Raw genomic sequence first — 23248 nt, 5'->3', positions numbered from 1 at the left:
TTTGGCTATTCCTGGACATATTCTCCACACCTGCGCCCCGGAGTGCGCTGGGTTGGCATTTCAAACTTTATCACCTGTCACAAGAGAGAAACCGGCTGCTCTGGAGAGCACTGCACCCCACCGCCATCCTCCACGCTCCGCCTTTTAATTCACGAGACACCACACCTGTCCTTGGAAGTTGCGCTTGGAAAGAAAAGACAAAGATTTCCCCAGTGGGAGGGCTGGAGCTCTGTCTATGTTGCCTAATTGATTCGAAAGGCGTGACGTCATGTTGATCATGTAAAGCCAGAAGCTGCCTTTTCATATATCTATCCATTCGTATCGGCAAATAACATCCAACTTACCAGCATTATTCTCTCTACAGGCTTTCTGTCTCTTGTTATTGCCTCCTGAATCCTTTCATTTTTACTGCTGCAGGAACCAAATGTCCTCATAGGGATTATAATCCACAGGACTGCTGTCCTTTGCCGGTTATTAGGGTTATAAAACGATAACTGTACAACAGTCTTTGGAAAGAATGGATCCATTAACGTGATCTCTGATTGGAGCAGGAGGAAGGCTGAGTTCTTCCTGCTATCACATGACCCGCATCAGTTTACACAAACAAAGCTGAGGAAACGTCAGTGAAGAGGTAGGCAGCTGGGTTTAGGGTGCATATTAGCATCTTTATGTATAAAAGGTTGATGGCGAGATGATGGGATGGAGGCATCTGCAGCAGGAGGAAGCCTCCATAACCACAGGAACGTATATTTTATAAAGAGAAAAGGAGAGATGTGTGTATGTGGTGGCAGTCTCCCGGGGACACACTGATCAAGGTGACATGTCTCTCTGGTCTCCACAGGGGGTGTCTGGGCTCCAGAAGGCCATGGGTGTCACGACAGCAAAGCCCCACACTGGATGATGTCACACCGCACAAACACACACACAGACACATGTGGACTGACAACACCACCACTGGAGATTGTGAAAGGTTAAGACTGTTCGTCTAAATATAAACTGCTGTTTTTGTTAGAAAACACAGTGTAATATACAAACCATGCTGGAAATGCATTAGGAATATTAAAATATTCATCATCTGTTCACTGAAACTTTAAATCACACTGAAACCCCGATAAACCCACCCCGCCGACATGAAGAGTCTTCTTCTCCGTTTACACAGATTCATTTTGATCTTCTATTAACTGGTAACGCACAAAAATAAATAAAGAGTAACACGTAACAGAAGTTATTAGCTGTGGCTAATTTAAACAAATTGTAAATATCACAAATATTCAAACTTAATTATAAAGTAAAAAATGAGCCACTTGACTGCAGGAGTGTGTTTCTTTGGATTAAAAGTATACATACTAATGAGTTTTTCCCGTCCACATAGACAAATAACTTCTCTTTGCACAAACGTATCTTTGCTGTGCGTCCAATATTCAATAGAAATCACAAATAAGTGGATCAGTTAACAGGTTTTAAAGCTGAAACTGGACAGTAAAGATCCTTAAACAAGAATCTGGAGTTGCAGAAATGAATTTCTCTCACAACTCTAACAAATAGTGCTCAAACAGCTACGTTTAGGGTGATGAATGTTTTCCTCTAAGGAATCTTGTCTCCTACAGTAAAAACTGAACTTTTAGTTTTTTAATCTAATCTAATTTACAGCTATGAGAGCTACATTTCCACAATAAAGTATTTCTTAAAAAGTAAAGCTACATTTCACCTCCACTTTGTAATAACCAGAGGGAACACTGTGATCATGTAATTATTGGGCAGCTGAAGTGGGACGGTCAAAAGCTCCGCTCTTTAGGCATTAGCAGCTAAGTGCTGGTCATTATCTGTCCTATAGTCCACTACGCCCACTCATGTCTGTGTCTGCATGTGCTGTGCGATCATCAAAAGTGCACGCCGGGGGGGAGTTAGGGAATGAAGCATAATGTCAGCAATAACACAAAGGACCTTGGTTTAACATTTCAGCCTGCACTGTGTCCCTGCTACAGCCCAGAGCAGAGCCAACACTGGCCTGCTGCTACTCTCTGACCCACCCATCCACAGGCTCTGCTTCACCATCTGAGGTTTGGAAATGTGTCTGCTGCAAATGCATACGGTCCACGTAAACACACCACCCCCTGCAAACAAACACTTGTTAATGTGTTGCTGGTAAATTTAAAACTGGATTATTTTCCCCCAACAAATGTATATAAATATGCGAAGGAGTACATGCACTTTATACAGGGCTACATCTAAGTTTAGTCTACTAAAAGATACAGGAAAAAAGAGCTACACTGAAAATAAAATTACATTTTTAGTTTCAGTGAAGGAAGCATTTTAGTTTGACATCTATGCCAATAAGGGTCTCCATATCATCCATCCACAGGCAGTATAAAGGTGACCGTAGAGCTACAAAAGATCAACCCCATGCTGACGTGTATAGAGGTGTACAGAGGTCTATGGGAAATGAGTCTTGGCTTTGACCTCTATAAACATTTTCCAGACAAGTTTATGCACTCATTACAGAATAACACATGAAGTCTACTTTGGTCATTCTAAGAAAAATAAAGGAATAAAGCCAGCTGCATAGCGGATGAGCGTGCAGCTTCCTGTTAGATACTCGTTGCTTGTTATTTCTGCCTTCAAGGTTGCAAAACAGGACTTTAAAAACGAATGGATATCTGTGCATGAATGAACACTGATGAAGTTATTTAATACTATAATTCATCATCATATAATAATAATCTCATTTGCCAAATATTTTTTGTCAAATATATAAGATCTTCAACGTCGTTCAGCTGCCTCTCCACAGAGTTGGGGGAACACCAACTGCAGGTACTGGTTTTACTGGCCCTTTAGCTGGCAGCGGTTACCAGAGCAGAAGGCACATTACTGCAGACAGAGGAGAAGAATGTTCTTCTGACCAATAGTGAGGCTCAACAAAACCTTGGTCAGCCTGATGGAAAAGAAACACAAACAGGAAGGGCCAGTCCTAACCGGTACGCATAACTGAACTTTCAAAATAAGACTAAGTGGATTGTTCGCTAATAAATTGATTGTACAAGGCATCATTTCCTTGGATGGATGAAAAAGTACAAAAAGAGGCAGCTGAAGCAGGTTGTCAAATATACTTCTGATGTTGTAGCAACATCAGAGACGGGTCTATAAATAAATGGTTGTTGTTTAGAGACCTGAGATGCCTGAACAGAGCCCAGATTTCTCCCCCCCATCAGCTGTGGCAACCAAGATAAAGCCTTTCTAAATATCTGACTTCTTAGTTTTATCATAATTAAAACCATATTTATGTAAACAAACACTTGCACAGCTACAGTATAAAGAGACGAGCAGAGCGAGTAATGTTTTAGGCCTTATTTTGGCCTTGTTTCAGAAACTTTGAGATTTTTAACGACCTCCATGATTTTTCTTGCCCATATAAGCTCCTACAGTACAAAGACACATATGCCACAATGCATACACACATATGTAACAGCCATCCATCCCTTATCTTCGCAGTCCTCTGTCATAAAACCCCAACAGCCACACATTTTCACCCTCTGCTTTTCCAAATTCTTACCCCTCCTCTCGTCTCTCTCTCTCTCACACACACACACCTCCTCAACCAAACTGCTTGAGCCACTTGCCTGCCAGGGAGGCAAGATGGCCCTCCAGCCCTCCAGCCAATCAGACAGCTTGGCTCGCACGGGAGATCACAGGACAGCTGATCCAGCCCTCTGACTTCCTTCTTCGCCTGCTCTTCTGGAAACTTTTGGACCTGCATCACCATGAGAGCGTCACTGGTCTGCTGCAGAGACAGATAATGAAAGATGTTTGTGGCATGATTTAGGATTGTGTGATTATGTATTTCCAATGAAAATGATTGCAGGAAAACAACTAGCCGTCCACCAACGCCCTATTTCCATCTAGATTCTGTGTCTTTAATCATTTCTCAAATATAATGAATATTCAGTTAGTTGTTAAGCTTTAAATCATAGCTGAACAAATAAAGGCTGGTTTCTAATAAATGGAGAGTGATTAAAGCAAGCACGCAGCCTGAAGTCTTTAAATATGCAACTTCTGTGTGTTGAATTACTTTGGTAGCAGCTTAATAGTGATCATAAAACACAGCACAGTGAGAGTGAGTGGAAAACAATTTGTGAATACAGCTACTTCTATCCAAACAGAAGCCTGAGCAGCAGTGTGATATGTGTAATGACAGCGATAGAGACTGAATACTGTGAATGCTGACAAAATTAAAATTATACAGAATTTATCTATGCAGCAGCTAGAAACATTAAGAATTTATTATTAGCAAATTGCATAAACATTAATTTAAAAAGAAGTCTGTCAGGAAATGACACGTATAACAAAACATACCAGAAAAAATGCAAGAAAACCACAAAATCTTTGTTTATTACACCTCTTTTTAAAATTGACTAACATCTGGACTCCGTCTACACGCTGCAACCATACATCTTTCCTTTTGGTGCAAAGATAAACTCAGAATTTTACACATTTCGCACAGCTTACATAGTTTTCTGCTCTGGAAGAATGTAAAATGGACTGTTTGTGAAGGTTCTCAGTCATCCAGGTCATCGTAGTCTAAGGAGCTTGGAAAGAAAAGCGTCTGGACTTCTTTGGGTTTCTTGAAGATGTTTCACCTCCTATCCAAGAAGCTTCTTCAGTCCTAAGAGCGATTGGTGGAGAGTCCCAGATTTTAAGCCCTATGGGAGTGTCCCCAAGAGGGTCATGGACCGCCTATTGATCCTCTGCCTAATCACACGAGCCAAGTGTGAAAAGAGGTGTGGGTCACAATCAGTCAAGGTTTGAAAGAGGAGTGAAAGAAGCCATCTATGTCCACTGTGAACGACCATCTTTGGACAGAGGCGGGGGTTTACAACATCACCTGTCTGCCATCTATAATCCAGTTTTGAGATCCCTCCCCAGACGCCTTAACGCCCACTCACATCCTGGACCATTTGACCTCAGGAAATCACACTCAAAGTGCTCTATACAACTTGACACAGTGCTTTTTATCTAACATTCACACACATCGATACTTGGGGTTAGTATCTTTCCCAAGAATATTTGGCAGGCAGACTGGAACCACCAACCTTCGGATTAGTAGATGACCTCCTCTACTTCCTGTCACCCAAGGTGATTAAAGCGCTGCTGAACAACTTGCTGAGATCTTTTGATTATTTCAATTGGCTCTGTGAGTCTTACACACATAAATGATACATTTTTCAATGAATAGCTACTACAATGTTCACAGTGACCACAATCGATTGTTATATTTACCCTCTCAGCTGAAAAGAATCCCTTTGAGACTGTGGGAACTCAGCCGACGCCCCTATCCACAGCCATTTACGGCACATAAAGTAACAATGTGGTACATCTAATAGATCACCAACACTATGAGCTGTCAGTAAGTGAAGAAAGCATGCTCTTAGTTTATATTCAGTGTAACATGCTTGCTGTGCTTGTCTTCCTGTCTGCAGCTGGTGGTGGAAATGCTGATCATGCTGGCATCAAGTGGCATTTGGCTAAGATGCAGAAAAACAAAACTGAGTTGTTCTACCTTGAAATTTGCTTTTTCTCTTTTGGAAAGGGGAGATTTAGATGGCAGGGGGCCAAATGAGAGAAGAAAACCTCTCTGCCTGCTTCATCTACACACCAGAGATTAAATGTAACATTTTTGTTGATACACAAACATCTTTGATTTGTCTGATTTCTGTAATTTATCTTACATTAAGGTCAAACTACAGTGAAAGTATTTGTATCAGCACCAGAAAAAGGATTTCTCTCTCAAGTTGAAACAAATAAAACATATTTTTTATAATTAGCCTGTAAGCTTTGGCAGTCAGTCCATTTCTTTTTTTTAGGAAATTAAAAAGGTAAACTCTTCTGTATGCACATGTATCTTCATTTGACAACAGAATTTGAAAACCTGGGCCCTATTTCAGGAAGCCGGTTTAGTGCAAACTCTGAGTAAGTAAACCCTGAGTTAACGAAAACTCTGGGTTTTCGGTTTCACAAAGCGAGTTCAGATTAATTCTGAGTGAGTTACTATGACGACACACTCCGTGAAGCTAACCTGCCCCCTAGCAGGTTTACTTCAACTAACCCTGACGTTCTCCGCCTCTTTGTCGGAAACCTGACTGTAGGAAGTGTCAGACATGGCGTGCTCCTTCCTTGAAGAGCCAGTAGATGTTGAAGCCCAAATTCTCCGCAGAGCTCTCCGCCGGGAGAGAGTGATTAGAGCGCGTTCGGACATTTTATCATTTCCTGATGATTTCCTGTGTGAAAGTTACCGTTTCTCAGCACAATCTATAATTTATTTGAATAACATCCTCAGGTCTAATATTACTCATGTGACACATCGCGGACATTCTCTCAGTTCTGTACATATTATTTGTATTGCACTTCGGTTTTTTGCAAACGGGAGCTTTCTGTATAATATTGGTGACGCTGAGCACGTTTCCAAGGCTACCGTCTGTCGGGCAGTCAGGAATGTTACAGTTGCACTGAAACGTCTCGTGTACTCGTTTGTGGTGTTCCCCGGTCATAGACCCACAAGATTTATCAAAGAGGGATTCCACAAAATTGCAGGTATCAGGATGAACAAAACTTAATACATGATGTGGTGATACTTGAACTACTACTTAAATTTTACATTTATTCTCACGGTTCCCAGCCGTGATTGGCTGTATAGATGGCACTCACATTCCAATCATTGCTCCTTCAGTAAATGAAGGAGACTATGTGAACAGGAAGTCTTTCCACAGCATTAATGTACAGGTACATAGTCCCCTGTAGCATTTCAAACTAACAAATTATTTCATTATAGTAATGGATGCTAATTTGTGTTCTCTGCACTGTGAAGATCATATGTGATGCTGCCAACATTATCACAAATGTGGAAGCCAACTGCTCAGCCTCTGTGAGTGGTGGTGGTGGAGGACCCCCACCTGTTTTTCGGGCCTCCGCTTTTTTTTCTGTTGGCTATAACGGGTCACATTTGAGCATACAGAGTAAGCAAATATGTACTTGTAATGTGCTCAGATAATTTCAATAAGTGCTTACAGAGGGGAAATTAATGTAGCCTCTAACTGCAATTGATTTACATCGGACAAACAGACCAAACACTATGGCTCATAATACAATTACACCTCACCTGTTTGGACTATATTTTTATATTTCATTTTTACTTGCTGCCAGGAACGTTTGGGGCCTGTTGGGTTGCACCTGCGCTCACATCACAAAATAAAATGTATAAAATAAAAAATAAAATAAAATATAATAAAATAACGTGTTAAATGGGTGGAAATCCCTAGATCAATGTTTGAATTGACACTCACGCATTGACTCTGTCGGCCATGTTTTGCCATGCATGCTCCCTTTCTTTTGCAGCTGAGGCTGTGTTACTTTTTTCCGCGGAATTTGCATGTTATCGGCATATGCTGCCATCAGAATTTCGACCTCAAGCGCTGTAAGATACATTGACCGCGCCTTCTTTCCCTCCGTCTCCATGGTGACTCGCTTAATCTGTGCTCCACTAATCAGGGCTTTATGTATCCTCGTGCGCGCGCTTAACTTGGGGTTAAAGCAACTCCGCGTTGACTGAACTAATTGTTATCAGCCTTTCTGAAACGGAATATTCCAAGTTGGACAGTTCGGGGTTACTCAACCCTGAGTATCGTTTTTCACTCTGAGTTTTCTAAACCGGCTTCCTGAAATAGGGCCCTGTAGCATGATAGTAGCAAATAGCTCAGCCATTACTATGATGACTCTTTGAATTCCAAATAAATGTAAATTTATTTGAGGAGTAAGGAGTTAGAGCTATCACCTATGATGAGGGTTAACAAAAGTCTATGACTTTTATTGCTATTTCTTGCTAACAATAATGTGTTTTATGTATTAGTAAAGAAAACTCAGCTGACCATGGTGGCCATTTTTGGGGGAGTTAAGACCAAAATCTCTTTCTGAGGGGTTTGGGGGTAGGCGTGGGGCCTGTTTTTTCTCTTGAAAACAAACACTTGTACACATCCATATAGAAACAGACATCTGCACACACAAACACAGTCCTCAGCACACACTCTGGTTGTGAAAATCACATCCCTGTTCTACTGGGAAGGGAAACTGTTGTGTGATTATGATGAACTGGTTAAACTGCAATTACGCCGGCGAGCGATGGGAGAAGAGACGACAGCAGTTTAGACGACAATTTGGGAGGCGGCTGCCGTGGCTGCTGCAGCTGGGGCCTGTTTTATGCAGTAATTGATAGACTCTGCCAGTCACTAGTGGGTTCAGAATTAAAACTCAAATTATCATCATTAGGATCTCCCCCTCTAATTGCTGCATCAAAGGCACATCAGCGTTTTTGTTTTTCATTATAAAATTACACTTGTGTTATCTAATTTCATCAGCTGCATTGACAGCGCCCACGAAGGCCTTGCCGGTGATTTGAGGAGGAGGTTGTTTGTGATTTTTATCATCCTAACTCATTCAAACGTGATAGATGTTTGTCAGATGTGACCCCAAATCGCTTCCTGGTGTTGATGCAAACCATAAACACAATTCTACTTCAAATAAATGCAGTATAACCAATTTGAACATATTCTCTTTTGAATTACTTACTTATTAATTACTTGGATAAAATCCAGTCATTCACTCTCAAACATTAAATGATTTGATCCACATTTAAACACGTGTAAGGAGAGATACAAACGCTGTACTACTAAACACACAGACTCCTCATGCCGTTACAGTGTGACAAGCTTTACATGCAACTCCTTCAACAGTAGACTGCAAGCTTCCAACCAGGAATCCTGAGATCAATTTAGGAGATTTTAGGGGAAAAATAAGCAAACAATGTGTTTATTTTACAGATTTTTATTATATATTTAGAATATATATGTCTTAAAAAATGGGGCCAGAAAAACTAACTATGGCTCTTCTTCAAGTTCATAACAGACATTGACCATGTGAGGCTGCATTAAGGAGTCATTACACAAAATTACTGGCAGCTGACAGTGCCCAACTTAGCCTCCTATACGTCTGAAAAAGGTGATTTTCAATAACATTCCTGTGTTTTTAAATGTACTCTAAGAAGTATGTAGTACAATAAAAACAAGTGGAAAGATTTTTGTTATGTAGGCGCAGAAAATGGATAATAGTTATTGATTTGTAAATAATATTAATACATTTTAACATTTAATATTACACTAGATTACATTTCTAACTAACTAGGCCACCCATTCTCTTTCTCTTGACAATACATTCTTTAAAGCCGTAACGCATTTTGGGGTCAACTTGAAAGAAAGGCAGCTTTAAAAATATAAGAGTGGGGTTAAAGGTCAAATTTCCCAAACAACGACAATAACATTTAAACTTTTTTCCATGTTAAAATACATTTTATGAAAGTTAGGGTCCACAGTAATGTGATATTAAGAATTCCCATATATTATTCCCTGTATGTTGCCTACATGCTGTCAATAAAACAATGGTGGTAAGAAACACAGATGTAAAAATAGATCGATATAGTATTATTATGACTTAGACCTTCAGATCAATCTATAGACCTTGAAGGACAGGTCAGAGGTCAAATGTGACATGATATTTTAAATCTTTACACGGTCCCTTCTATATGTTGACAATACATGCACATTGTAAGAGTCATGGCTTCTAAGGTGTAAGGCATGTTTGTCTATTTTCAACCAGTAAGTCACTGAGTTGACCTTGAAGGGCTTGGTGGATTGGTAACATGACTCCGCTCTACACTCCTACAAAGTTTTATCAGATTTCATTGAAATCAGTCAGTCACTGCTTTTAATTACACCGTTGTTGTTTGTCAGCAGCAAAATAAACACTTGAAGCTTATTAAAATATTGAATTTCTAAATGTTGGCTATTAGAGTGCTGACAGTGTAACAGAAGAACACAATCAAATTAGCTGTGCTGTGAAACTAAGTGGCACTGTCCAACTAAACACTCTTCTGCTGTCCAGAAGGTAAAACGATTACACATCACTCTGAAAACATGAAAGCTAAACAGTTTTGAAAGCCTTCTTTATCAGACAATGTACAGAGTCTCCTTGCCCCCAGCTTAGTGAGTCTGTGTGTACTTCATAGGCGCCCGTGCCGAACATACATGCTGAAGATATTTGCTGAGCAGGCTGATGTTTCCCTTAAACCTACGACAATTGGATGCATGTGTGATTTCTGTGGGTGTGTTTGTGTGTGTCCTTGACGCCAGCAGTGTCCCGCTGTTATCCAGCTGTAACACAGTCAAACACCGAACAATCAGCTTTTGCAGGGCTGCCAAGCAGTTAGCAAGATGTCAGTTAGCCTACAGTCTGTCACACAGTGGAGCTTAAATGGTTAAAAATGGCATCTTGGTACAAACTACATATCCAGCAAGTTGCATATAAGAAAATGTGCTTCTAAAGTATAGATGCTTTGCTATTTCATTTGTAACTTAATTGCAGTAACAATGTCTGTGCAGCTTGGGAGTTTGGGATGTGCAGGTGAGCTAGAAAAATGTCCCAGCGACATTGTGTACTGTTAACTCACCTCTGAGAGTCATATTTTGATGCAGCATCACTCCGTTACCAAAAACACCAAGAGTATTTTCCTCACTAAAATCTGGCCCAATTAGAGAATATTAATGATTGTTAAATGTGCATATGCTGGAGCTGGAAAATGGGAAGGTTAATAGACAGGCAGCATCACACGATTGCATTTATCAGTTTCTATTTATCTCTCCTTGGGAGGTGGCAGGTTTACAGTAAATACCTTCTGTCCCCCTAATTTCCTAATGATGGTGATAATGATGGAGAATGGCGCAGTCATTAGCAAGGACAGGCTCTGTGCATCACTCTGTCAGCTACGTCTCTCCCAGGCCCACAATGAGAAGTGATGGGGCCCAGCTGTTCCCCACATCCTCTCCCCAAACTGAACCTCTCTCAGAGACTGAGAGAAGAGAGGGGGAGAAAGAGGGCGGAGCAACGGAGAGGAGGTAAGAAAGGAACACAGTGCACAAAACAGAGAAAAGAAGAAAAAACACCTGAATATCTGCCAACCAACAGAGGACAGAGGGTGTCACAGGCCTGTTTAAAGAAATCCTTCCAAAATCATCCTTGTGTACCTATTACTAATGCAAGTTTGGTCCCAAGTTTCAGATTACAAACGTTTTAGGATCTGTTGATCAGTCTGATAACAGTCTAACACTAAAAAGCAGATAAAAAAGTTTGCTGCTTTGACAAGGTGGCAGTTCATCATCTGACTGTTACGCGTACGAGTAAATAATTTATACTTGCAGGCTTGATGTCATTTCTTTAAATGGGGGTGCACATCACACATTTTCACATTTTAAACTGCAAATGAAGCAGAGCTACTCTGGTAGAGTCAAAGATTTGGAAACTGTCTGCAGTTATGTGTGAAAGTTCACCCAACACAGCAAGTATCTCCCAGGGCTTTTTAGTAACGATGCTAATCCATTAGTACAGCGGTCCCCAACCCCTGGGCCTCGGACCGGTACCGGTCCGTGAGTCGTTTGGTACCGGGCCGCGAGAGTTGAGGCTCAGGTGTGAAATGTATAGTTTTCAGGGTTTTTATCGGTTTTCAGCATTATTTTGTTATCGTTTTTATCGTTAACTCGGTTTTCCTGGGTCTTTTCACGTGTGTTATAAATAAATCTTCTTTTTTTCGGTACCGGTACTAGTTTTATTTTGTTGTATTTATCCGCGACACCTTAAAGGCCGGTCCGTGAACATATTGTCGGGCATAAACCGGTCCGTGGCGCAAAAAAGGTTGGGGACCGCTGCATTAGTATACACTTACCTTGTTGGTGTTGGGTTGAACCCCCCTTTTCACCTTCAGAACTGCCTTGATTTTACGTGGCATAGATTCAACAAGGTCCAAATGTTGGTCCATGTTGACAGCATCACACAGTTGTTGCAGTCAATGATCAATGATGTGAATCTGCCATTCCACTACATCCCAAAAGACTAAACTAATAGACTGAGACTGAGATCTGGTGAGTGTGGATGCCTTTGAGGATAGTGAACTCAGCAACTCAGTGAACTATCATCACCTCACTCATCATCATTTAAAGAAAGAGTTCTTCCTTCTCTTTCATTCCAAATGACGCTCATAAAAGGTCATTTGATAATTGGGGTTCGTTCTCTAATATTGCAGCATCTTTTACCTTTCACCTTACAGTATAAAGAACTCTGAGAAGAGCCTTACTGTGAAGAGCTGCAACATCAAATTGAACAGAACAAACTTGGGTGAAAAGGACTATTAAAGTGGTCTCAGATGAAAATGAAACTTCACCCTCCAGATGCTGGTGTTAGCTCAAGCTCAGCTGCCTTTAAATGTAGATTTCCTTGAATCTGTGTAAATGAAATGCTGTCTGTTATTTCAGAAATGCTTGGACATGCTAATGGTAGGAAAACACAAATGGTGCAACGATTCAGTTTAAGGACCAAGCATTTAAACAAAATAAACAAGATTCACACTGTTAAAAATGGTTTAGACAAACCAAGGACTAACCAAAGGAAACATTTACAGCCAGAGAGACTTATAACCAGGGGTGCACATAAGTGGTCCGCAGGTGCGCATTCGCTGTCAAAATAAAAGACGCGCACCAGATAAGAAGTTGCAACGTGCGTTCGCGTACATATAAAAGGCGCTGTTTTTGTCCGCTAGAGTGGGATTTTCCCGGCACATTCTGCACCACATCTCTGTGCGTTCATCATTTGTTTGAAGCCAGCTCACCTCCTGCAACCACTTTTCCAAGAATACGCGCTTCTTTTGCGGTTCGAACTCCTTCTGACATTTCTTTGGAGGTGGAGGAACACCAAAGTAATTGCTTAAAGGAGCTTGCTTCTTGACATCTTTAAGAGTTCTAAACAAATGTCTGTCCTCCTCCAGAAAATCGTATGTACTCAAACACGCGTTGCAACTTCTTATCTGGTGCGAGTCTTTTATTTTGACAGCGAATGGGCACCTGCGGACCACTTATGTGCACCCCTGCTTATAATGGACATAAATATACAGAACCATCAGTAAATACAGCAAATATTTATCATTTTTAGATCTTAGAATGACCTCTTATTCTGTGCACTACTGCTATATCCCTTTCTCTACTTGCAGTTTTTTTTATATTTTGCATCCTCCTTTTGTCTGCTGTCTTAATTAGCAGTCCACACCACATGCACTGCTATCAGCCTTGTGAAACATGCTACAATTAGAGTTGATAGTCAAATATTCCTCTTTTCCAATAGATTAATTTGAGAGCAAGGCTTATCAGACAGGCCTCGGTTGTGCTGCGCACCAATTGCTTTCAATAAAAAGAACACTGGCACAAAGTAATCTGCGAAACACCCGTGCTATTATCAGAATGAAAGTTAAACACTCAGAACCCACTCAATAAATTCACAGGAGACTGCAAATGGACATTTTCATTTGACTTCCAACTCTTTTGAACTGTCTTTCTTTTTTTCCTCTTAATCTTCTTGCAGTGTATTGAATCCTTCAGAGGTACATATTGGCAATTAGACACCAAGGAATGGCTGATTATGTACCGCATAAACCTCAAGTTGAATAAATTATATCCTCCCCCCCGAAAAAAATCAGTCTGTGATTTAAAAATGCTCAAAATTTCAAAGTCACCTCTGATGAATAGTGCAGGGTGATTAATTCATGATGGGAGACGCCACCTTGTCAGGCCAAACTCTTCACTGGGTAATGGCAACACATGCATAATAGAAAGGTGGTTCTCTGCCTCCCCTCGTTGTCTGAGAGACTTCAAAGGAATTAAAAATGGGGCCATCAAATTACATCTGTTGAGTTGCTTTGCTCAAACGTTGGATTCGAAGCAGGAGAGTACATCATTTCGCTTGGATTGTGTCTCCAATGTAGTGAAACGCCGGAACGAATGAAGTTGACTAGTTTGGAAAAGACTGAAATATTTCATCTCAAATTTTTAAAAACTGGGGGGATTTGGTGTGTTTTTTTCTGTAAAAGAGCTTGAATACATATTAAGCTTCCCTGAGGCAATATCTGTCAATTCATTAAACATTTTTCCTGCATAAGTAAAGACATTCAGTCTTTGAAACTGAACTACAACAAAGCCTGATTTCTTTCCACCTGGCATCTCCTCTACATAAGGCTGTGAAAACAAGTTAAACGTGAGTTTCAAAGTCACTTTTCAGGGAAAATAAGTGGAAATTGCAGCTGTAGTGAAGCAGACCCATGGCCTAATTACTCCTCTGTACATCTCTCTTTTACTGAAAGACTGAACAGTCAGTTCAGCAGCAGAGTGACCTTTTCTCTAAACCCTCCAATAACTCTCCAGCTGACAGGCCGAATGAGCAGATGATCCCGGACTCCTTCATGGTGTGTTGCGACTGCACTCGGTGCAAAATGACAAGTGAATCAAGCTCTATTTTTACCTCCGGGTGGGGAACTTGTGTCACTCTCGACCACTGCACCCAAGAAAATCCGCCATGAAGTTTGGTTTTGGGCAATCTGACCGCTGACACCGCGGAGCTGTCACTGTGATGCCCTTCCCTTCCATCAACCAATCCCCTGCCTCGACCTCACACTACTCCTCACACCTGACTGGCACCAGGGGTAGCGTGCCAGGCCAAAAGCATGATTGACACCTCGCCCGATCTTCTGTAAACACCTTGAGATCTCAGCACCTCCAGCAGGGAAGATCAGTGACTTGTGTGAAAGAGGCCTCTCCTCCTGGCCTCAGCTCAAGTCCGCTGGCACTCGCTATGATGCAGCTCGACTTGTCAGAGGGAGTAACAAGATGCTGAGTGACTTAGCACCTCTGGAAATGTCAGCCCCCGAGCTGGCGGACGCCAGGCTGAGTGGAGTGGGGAGTGCACAGACCCCAGTGCGACTGGCTCAGCTGCTGCCTGTAAGAAGCAAAGGACGGCACATACGCTCGACGAGACAAGACAAGCAGCAGAGATGAAGCCGCGCCCTTGTGATATGTTCTTGCCCCATTCCCCCATATTTCTGCCACACGTCTTACGCTTGCGTCTCTTTTTCGAGAAGTGCATCTGCTATCGTCCAGCTGCTGCTTTGCCTGAAACGGACCTTTGCTGCCCTAATGCTCAATGTGCAGTGGAAACGACAAAGTCCATCCGCGATGATGATGATGCGGGCAAAAGCAGAAACCAGAGCACGCCTAACTGCCCCGTTATTGCTCTGGTGAATCATGCTATAGGAGACAAGGCACCAAAGAGACACCCAACGCAGGGAGGAACTCGGTCACGGCACAGTTTGTCAGACTGCACTTACTTACAATGCCGACAAGCACATTTTTTCTCTCCCCGAGGAAACTCGAGGACGTATACTGCAACATATTTAGTGTTGCATATTTATTGAAGTCAAGCAGAGAGTCAGTTTGCTGAAGCATTAAGGAATCACGAGGCGCAGAAAAGAGAGCTTTTACAAAAAGTGAGCGAAGAGAGTTAGGTTGGAGCGTGATGATGCTCAGTTAAATCTAATGGGCTGTTTACTCGCTGCCTGCTGAGATTCACACTGCTACACTGACTCGTGATTTATATTTTCTGATTCATAGAGGCGCATGCATCTTACTTTAATCAAGGTTCTCCCTATCATTCCCTCCTCATCCCCTCCATCTCCCTGGCTGCCATCCTTTTTCTCCCCACAATGCACATTAACAGCAAAAAATATAATCAGTTTTATGACAGACTATGTTTTTAGCACATGATGGGTGAATATAGCATTTTCAAAATGGCCCGTCCCCATCCTCAATCTCCAAATAGATCCGCTGGGACGGAAGGCAATATCAACTGAAAGGACACAGTCTCAAGGGTGCGAGTGTCAATGAATGGCTGCAATCTGACGCCTGCTATTTTTCATGTTTGTTAACAAAATACAATTTGAGCGAGTAAGTGAATACAGAGATAAGGACATAAGCACATTATTTGGCTGAGTTGACGAATAAAGTTAGAAGTCTGCAATGTGAGGAAAAGAGTTTCTTAGTGCAAGTGTGGTTCAGTGCTGAACACAGATAATTGATTTCTCGATAAACTAAATATATTTTACATTCATGTTGGAATAGGCATGTCCGATTTACTTAGCTTTATGACTGTGGAGTGTCATAAACATGTAGGACTAAGTTAATAAAGAAGAACTAGATTAGGGTATGCTGATTGGCCAAAGATGTTGGTGACTGCGTCATCATATTATTCATTTATTTTATTTTAATTTTGTTAGTTTAATGTTGCATCACATGAGTAATTTATTATGGAAAATAATTAACTTGAAATGTTTAATTGTTGAATACATCCAGTTTGCTGACTCGTCGTAGTGGAGGTTTGGCCTCCACTAATAAATTGATTTCCCACCTTTAACTCCAGTATCCAAATGGACGACTTTTTAAATAAAATCATCCCATTACCTATGATAGAGCAAACTATTCATTGACGTACCAGGTTGTAAGCACGTGTTGTGTTTTAACAGGGCACTCTCTGGGGATCAACTCACTCCTGGAGTCATCCTCAAGTGGTCATTAGAGGAACTGCAATTTTTGGCAATTTCTTGTTGTATATTTTTGCATTTTTTCTCTCTGAGGTTGCTGTTTAGACACAGAGTGATGGAGATTCTGATGATTCTCACTGTGAAGTAGTATAGAACAACGCACCATATGACAGCAAATAATGACAACACCTGAGCCAACATGCTAGTTAAACTAGCCAGGTGCTTTGGGATTATTTTACCCCCTCACCAGGACTATCACAGATTACAAGTTGTGCATCCTGATGTTGTGCATACACTTCCCCAAATATATCAACGTCAGCTGGACCAACACAAACCTGTTGCGAAATTTGAACCTAAAACTTTGCAAACCCTTAACTAGAAGCGTCCTCACACCTAAATTCTAGGGGTGCAACGATACACAAAATTCCCAGTTCGGTTCGATACTTTGGTGTCACGGTTTGATATTTTTTTCGATACAAAAAAATGTTCATGCCTTTTTAATTTGTCATTTATTAAAATTATACATATATATTTTTACTCAAACGTATAGTTTTTAAATTTATTGTTGCTGAAACAAGGAAATCACTCATCTTTGGAAAAGAGAGTTTATTACAGAGAAATGGCTCTTTCCAAAATAAAAGCTATACTATACGCTTCTTCTGGGCTATATTCTCAGCAGCATATTAAACATATCAGGTCCCCATAAGGAGAATCATGTGCTAACGGCTGTCTAAATGACTCGGGTAAAGTTTGTAGCATGTAGCTTCTGTCTCGCTAGCTTGTGCTGCGCTCAGTGGATCTGCACTCGACAGTTCAGCCTAGGCGGAGTAGTCGAACACAGATCCACTGAGCGCTCAACACAGACAGCATCGTCAGAATGAAAAGTTGATAAAATAAATTAAAAATTTTGTATTGATCGATACATATGCGTACTGAACCAAAAGGACTGTATCGAACGGTTCAATATCGATACGAGTATTGCTGCACCCCTACTAAATTCGTCAGTTTCTTTCTTTATGCAAATGACATCTCCCTACCAACTTTAATGAAATTTTCCTTGGAAGATTTTCCTTGATCTACTTTTGTCAAGGAAAATCACATCCAGCCCTGCACTTCAAAGTGCATTTAGTGTGGAACCAAACTTTACCCGATGAACGAATCCTCTGGGCAAAGTTCTGCCTCAGTATCTCCGGAGTTAAGTTTCAGCTTTATTTATTGCTAGCTGCTATTAGCAGATATAGAAAAGGGCTAGAAGTCACAGGTTTGGTAGATTAAGACTGGGGATTTCTCTTGACCTTTCAGCCAAATGCCATTCTGTTTGAGGTATACAAACATAATTAGATCTGATCGTCCTGTGTCCTTCTAATCTTTGGCTCGCCATTTTTTTTTTCTTGGCAAATCGTTGTTGTTCATTAGCGCTGTTTAAGATGTGGAGGGCACAGGCTAATGACAAGAGGTAGTGAGGTTGAAATAATCCTGTTGTTTCTGATGCTTCCACATGATGCCCACAACTGTTGCTTTGCTCCCTTTCAAGGAAGCCCCCTATTAATGAGGATGATGGCATACCAAAGGTCCATTTTAGTGATGTACATATATCGTTGGGAGGTGGGGGGAGGAAAATTGCGTTCTCTCCCCGCTAATGTAGGAGCCAATTCACAGTGACATTTGCCATTAGCTCCATGCTGAATTCAACTGGCGACAAAAGCAGAAGAAAAAGCTCAAATCATTCCCAATTAACGGAGGCATCAAACAGTGAAAATCCTAGCAGGAGATTTTACGGGCAGTGCACGGAGAAAGGTCAGGCTCCAGTGGAACAAGGCAAAGTCACAGGATTTATTAGAACTAATGAGCACTTTCGTTAGACTGAATTAACGCTGGTACACAAGGAAAATAATAAATAGTCTGAGCATAACATTTGGTTTGTGACACATATACACACACAGACCTAAACACACATAGCTGACTGAATGACCCAGACAGAGCCCTAAGATTAATAATGTCACCTTAAATATGGTAAATTTCTCAAACAGAGCCATTGCTGTAAATCAGAGTTAACCATGCAATTTGTTATTATTTTTTTTAACAATATTAAATCTACAATAGAACCATACTTTTGGAAATGTAAGGATAAATAAATACAAATCAATAAAATAATGGTCTAAAAAACACGGCTTATATGTAATTTATTATTTTAGATTATGGTTTTACAAAATCTTCTCCTACAGTTTGATTTATTTTTTATTTAAAATCAAGAGCAGGTAATAACCTGCTTCTAACATACTATCACTTTTACCATAAGAAATAGCTCGTCTTACAGTGACTGTGCTAATAATTTCTGATACTGTAAAGGATTCATGCAAATCAGTACTAAATATAAATGTTGTGTTTGCTTTCTTGGTGTCTGTCTCCATCTACCAAAAACACCTGAGCCTCCTTTTACAATTCCTCACATTACTAATGAGCTGAGAGTTGTCGAACAGAGGAGAGAGTGTTTATTGAGATATTTAGATGTGTTCTCTTACCCGGTCTTTCTCCCTGTTTGAAACGATGGAGGTCTGGGTGGAGAGCTGTAACATAGATTGGCTGTGACAGCACCAAAATGAGGCTAACGAATATCCTAATGAGGAAATGCCAGCCATGCTCCCTCGTTCCAACCACACCAGATCGCTCTGGCCCCGGGAGAGACGAGCCAAAGCTGCAGCAAAAACTCACCAAATGACTGACCCCCACTGAAGCACCAGCTCAGTATGCATTTTTTGCACACTTATTTTGTGCCTTTATCTGAAATTTGTAATTTAAATTAATTTAAATGTTACTTTAGATTTACTGGTCAAACTGTATACATATGATCAATGCACTGTAGCTTCTGAGAGCCCATTCTTTGGTATGCAAAGTTATGTTTGAAGACTTGGCGTTAGGTTTGTCTTCTAGATGTTTTGAAATCAGACATCAGGGACAAAGATCTGAATTAGAAGCCAGTGACATGGTAACACCTTGTCAGTCATAAGAAGCCTTAACGTAAACCATACGGTGTTTAATTGGCAATTTTATTCTAGGTCAAAGCATAACTTACAGAAATTAACACTCCATTGTTTCTGAACTGTAAACTACTGATTGAGGCTACGTCCACACTGGCCCGGATAGATTTGAAAACGGCATTTTCGTCTGAACCATAAGACCATAAGTTCATCAGGCAAGTGTTTTGTGCAGTTTCTGAGACTTTTATATAATCCAACTTATTTTTTCACCCTCTGCAGGCCTTTTAAACAGAAGGGGGGATCTATAGTTAAAACAGGGCTCCTAAAAAAAAAAACCTGCTGTGCCTCTAAAAATGGACCAAGACTTCCATGTTAAAATGCCCAAGTATAGTAAGGGCGACACTATCCACAGACCAAAACCCTTGTAAAAAAAAAAAAAAAAGAAGAAAGGTTTTAGTCTGTGGCTAATGTCACCCTTACTAACAGTGTGTGGGGTAAAACTTGACTGCATGTGTGCAGTGAATGCCTTAAAGAAAAAACATAAGACTTACCGTGTGGTAAAGTTTGCACAGTTTTGATGAGTGAAATTCTTGTATTTTATTAGTCTCCTACTTATCACTTATTAAAATGTTTCTGTATTTTTGCTATGCATCTGTACAGTTTATGGTACTGCTAAGACAGTGTTTGACATCACGATGTCTACAGACAACCTTAACTCATGGCACACTAAAGTACTCCGAGTCACCTTAGCAACCTCTGGAAGTTTTAAAACCCTGTTTATGACAAGCACTTTCCAAATCAAACTCTCTTTCCCTCTCATTCTGACAAGGCTTTCTGAATTCAAGACTAGGCCTGATTGTGACGAGTGGCAGCACTGCATACAGTCATCTCAAAAGGTCTCAGTGGAAACTATATTCCATTAGAAAACAACAGGGACGGGTCCCTCAGTCCCCCAGGTCCTAAAACAGCATATGACATAGAGCCTGAGGGCAGAGGAAGTAACTCATCCTTAGATAATCCACTGGACAAGCTGCACAAGAGACAGACTCGCTTAATGCGAGTGAGATATTAACAGAATCCGCTGCAGGACTGGTACATATTACATTAATAATAAAGACTTAATAACTGAGAGCAAATTCAGACTAGCGCACAGCATGATTATTCAGTGTGTTTTTGGTTTTTTACATTAATTCACAAATTAGGAAATTTTAATCAATTTGCTATAATGATTTGTTTATATGTAAATTGGATAAATGTTTGACTAACAACATTTTAAGAAATCTTTGTAGCCCTGAAGAGCGCACTGAGTGTCCAACTCTAATAAAAATATAATGTACTTCTTTTTTTCTTAGTCTTTTACAACTGGCTACTTATTATGGGCAGTAACATCCATCAAGTACCACAACCAGAAACTAAATGAAGAACATATGAATAAATCGTGTTTAGGAAGTACTTACTAGGACTACAATTTGTAACAAGAACAGTTTGCGCCCGGGTATCTGCACCAAGGCAAACAACAAACAACAAAACTTTCACAGCATGGCTGAATTGATTCCCTGGATCCAGAAGGACATTTGAACATTTTTACTGCTTACCTGGGTTTGCTTTTGCGGGGGCAGCATCCTAAGCAGAGCAGCCCAGACCTACCTTTCCCAGCCATCTCCAACTCATCTAGAGGTACCCCGATGAATTCCCAAGCCAACTGAGAGATATATCTTTCCCCACGGCCTCCTGTCAGAAGGAGGTTGTCAGAACCACCTTACGAAACACTCAAAACTTCCTCCTGTGGGCCTACCACAAGCAGGAGGTGACATGGGGTCATGTGCAATGGTGGTTTGATCCCCAGCTTTAAAAACTAGTCTCTAAGTACTTTAAGCAATTGCACTATCATATACATGCAGTTTTAGATAATCAGGAGTGGCGAGTCTTCCTTTTAAAAGAGCTTTGGTTTGTCCAATCCCCTACTTGTGATAAAACTTTAATGCCAATGCATCTATTTTTTCCAAAAGTCAAACAAACAGAATCACTGATTCACCTCCTTGGCACTGATGACATCTTTACCCATACACCCACACAGACTCAAAAGGAGAAGACAATACAAGAAAGACTGTTGTGGCTAGTAACAAATGACACTAGTCGCACACTTTTAAACTAAACCTTGTGTATTAAAAAAAATCTTCTTTGTAATGACAGGAAATTCTTGATTTGTGTGAATAAAAAAATGAAACATACTAAAGGTGAAGGAAGTGCACGCAGGAGGGGTTTGCTTGTGAAATCATCTTCTATAACTTGTGTGCATCCCTATACACGGAAGAACATGCTGAGGGGTGATGAGGTTGGTTGAGGAAGTGTATAGTGGAAGGAGGGGAGGGCGGGGGAATGGAAAGGTTGGCGTACGGTCACACGAGAGGCACTATCACGAGTTAGAGAGCCAAAGCTCTGCCTTGTGTAGGATATGCATTGTGGGAACAAAGATAGACACGTGGTACACGCGGGTGGTGGATGGGTGGGGGTGGATGAGGGTGAGGGGTGGGGTTCCAGTTTGGGGGACGTATGATGATGGCCTGAATTGAAAAGAGCCACCTTTTGATTTTGGACGGGCCCCGTTCCTGGCAGGCTGGCCGGCCATAAGGCGGGGTGGGGCCTGAGGATAATGGCAGCAGAAGGGAGAGGAGGCCGACAGCTGGCGAATTCTGCCCCAATATGTTTCCATGAAAGAGGCGAGGAAATTTCAGAAGACGTGATGCCCGAACGACACGCTCGGCGGCAAAAGGGAAGATTAAAAATAAAATTAGTTAACATCTTGCCCGTTTCACCCCACGATGCACATTTCAGCAAAGGGAAAGGGAGGGAGAAGGGTGATGACTGCAGTGGCCATTCGGATTTCAACAGCTCCCCCCAAAAAGAAAAAAAAAAAATCTTCCAGTTAATTAGAAGAAGTCATGTGTCACCTCCTGAAGCTTGTTCAGCACACACAGATGTGGCCTGGACTGTTTTAAAGCTCTTTCCATCATCTCGCGTTCTCTCTCCTCACTGCATGAATATCCTGTTTTCCCTTCCGAAGCATATTGTGACTCTAAAATGCAAATGACTCCCTCTTTCCCCCCCTCTCCTTTCTTTTTCATTTTTTTTCCACCTCCAATCACGGTGCCTCTAATGAGGTGTAAAATATGTGCATTAATGACAGAAAAGTTATTTAGATCTGGGGGAGAGTTAATTGGTTTTAATCACGGCCTACATCCATCTGGTTACGCGAGACAACAAACTACTTTATCCTGATGCCTCATTAGACATATTGTGGGACGCTACGACTCAAGGAGACGCTCGTCTCCTGCTTGTTTCCTTTGCACATGAGCATTGTTCAGAGGTAAAGTGATCAGGAACTGAAGATTAAACAGAGCGCACATGATATTTGACCATTTGAGTTATTGTTTAAAAAGCCTGTCTCACTTTTATGAGACACATTCTACACAAACCTAAATAACATTTTTTTTTTTTAAATCTAAACATGATGACAATAGATAATCATTTTGACAATCTGATTTTGGTTGTATCACACAGCAGTGTTTAGGGCTAATTTGGCATTTTCCATATTCTACATGAACATGCATAATGTGTTTGTATTGTGTGTCTGTTATACACTGTTATAGGGCCACCACTGAAAAAGAGATGTGGATCTCAATGAAGAAAACTTTATATCAACTGAAGCATGTAATGTAACAATAAATCAACATAGACAAAACTGATACATTGTGCTAAATGTTGC

General features: G+C 40.9%; 1 long non-coding RNA gene across 1 annotated transcript in view; it reads right to left on the bottom strand.

Annotated features, from left to right (window-relative positions):
• Nucleotides 1-386: 386 nt before the first annotated feature.
• The window catches only part of LOC120716180, a 73536-nt gene continuing 50674 nt past the window's right edge, over nt 387-23248 (bottom strand). Inside the window, exon 4 of the long non-coding RNA XR_005691833.1 lies at nt 387-3778. This is a non-coding gene — a long non-coding RNA (uncharacterized LOC120716180). The remainder of the gene's footprint in view (nt 3779-23248) is intronic.

The sequence above is a fragment of the Simochromis diagramma genome, unplaced genomic scaffold (assembly GCF_900408965.1).
Source record: "Simochromis diagramma unplaced genomic scaffold, fSimDia1.1 OVJJ01000583.1, whole genome shotgun sequence".
Lineage (NCBI taxonomy): Eukaryota > Metazoa > Chordata > Actinopteri > Cichliformes > Cichlidae > Simochromis > Simochromis diagramma.
Note: the sequence above shows the minus strand (reverse complement) of the source record. Positions and strands in the feature narration are given on the sequence as shown.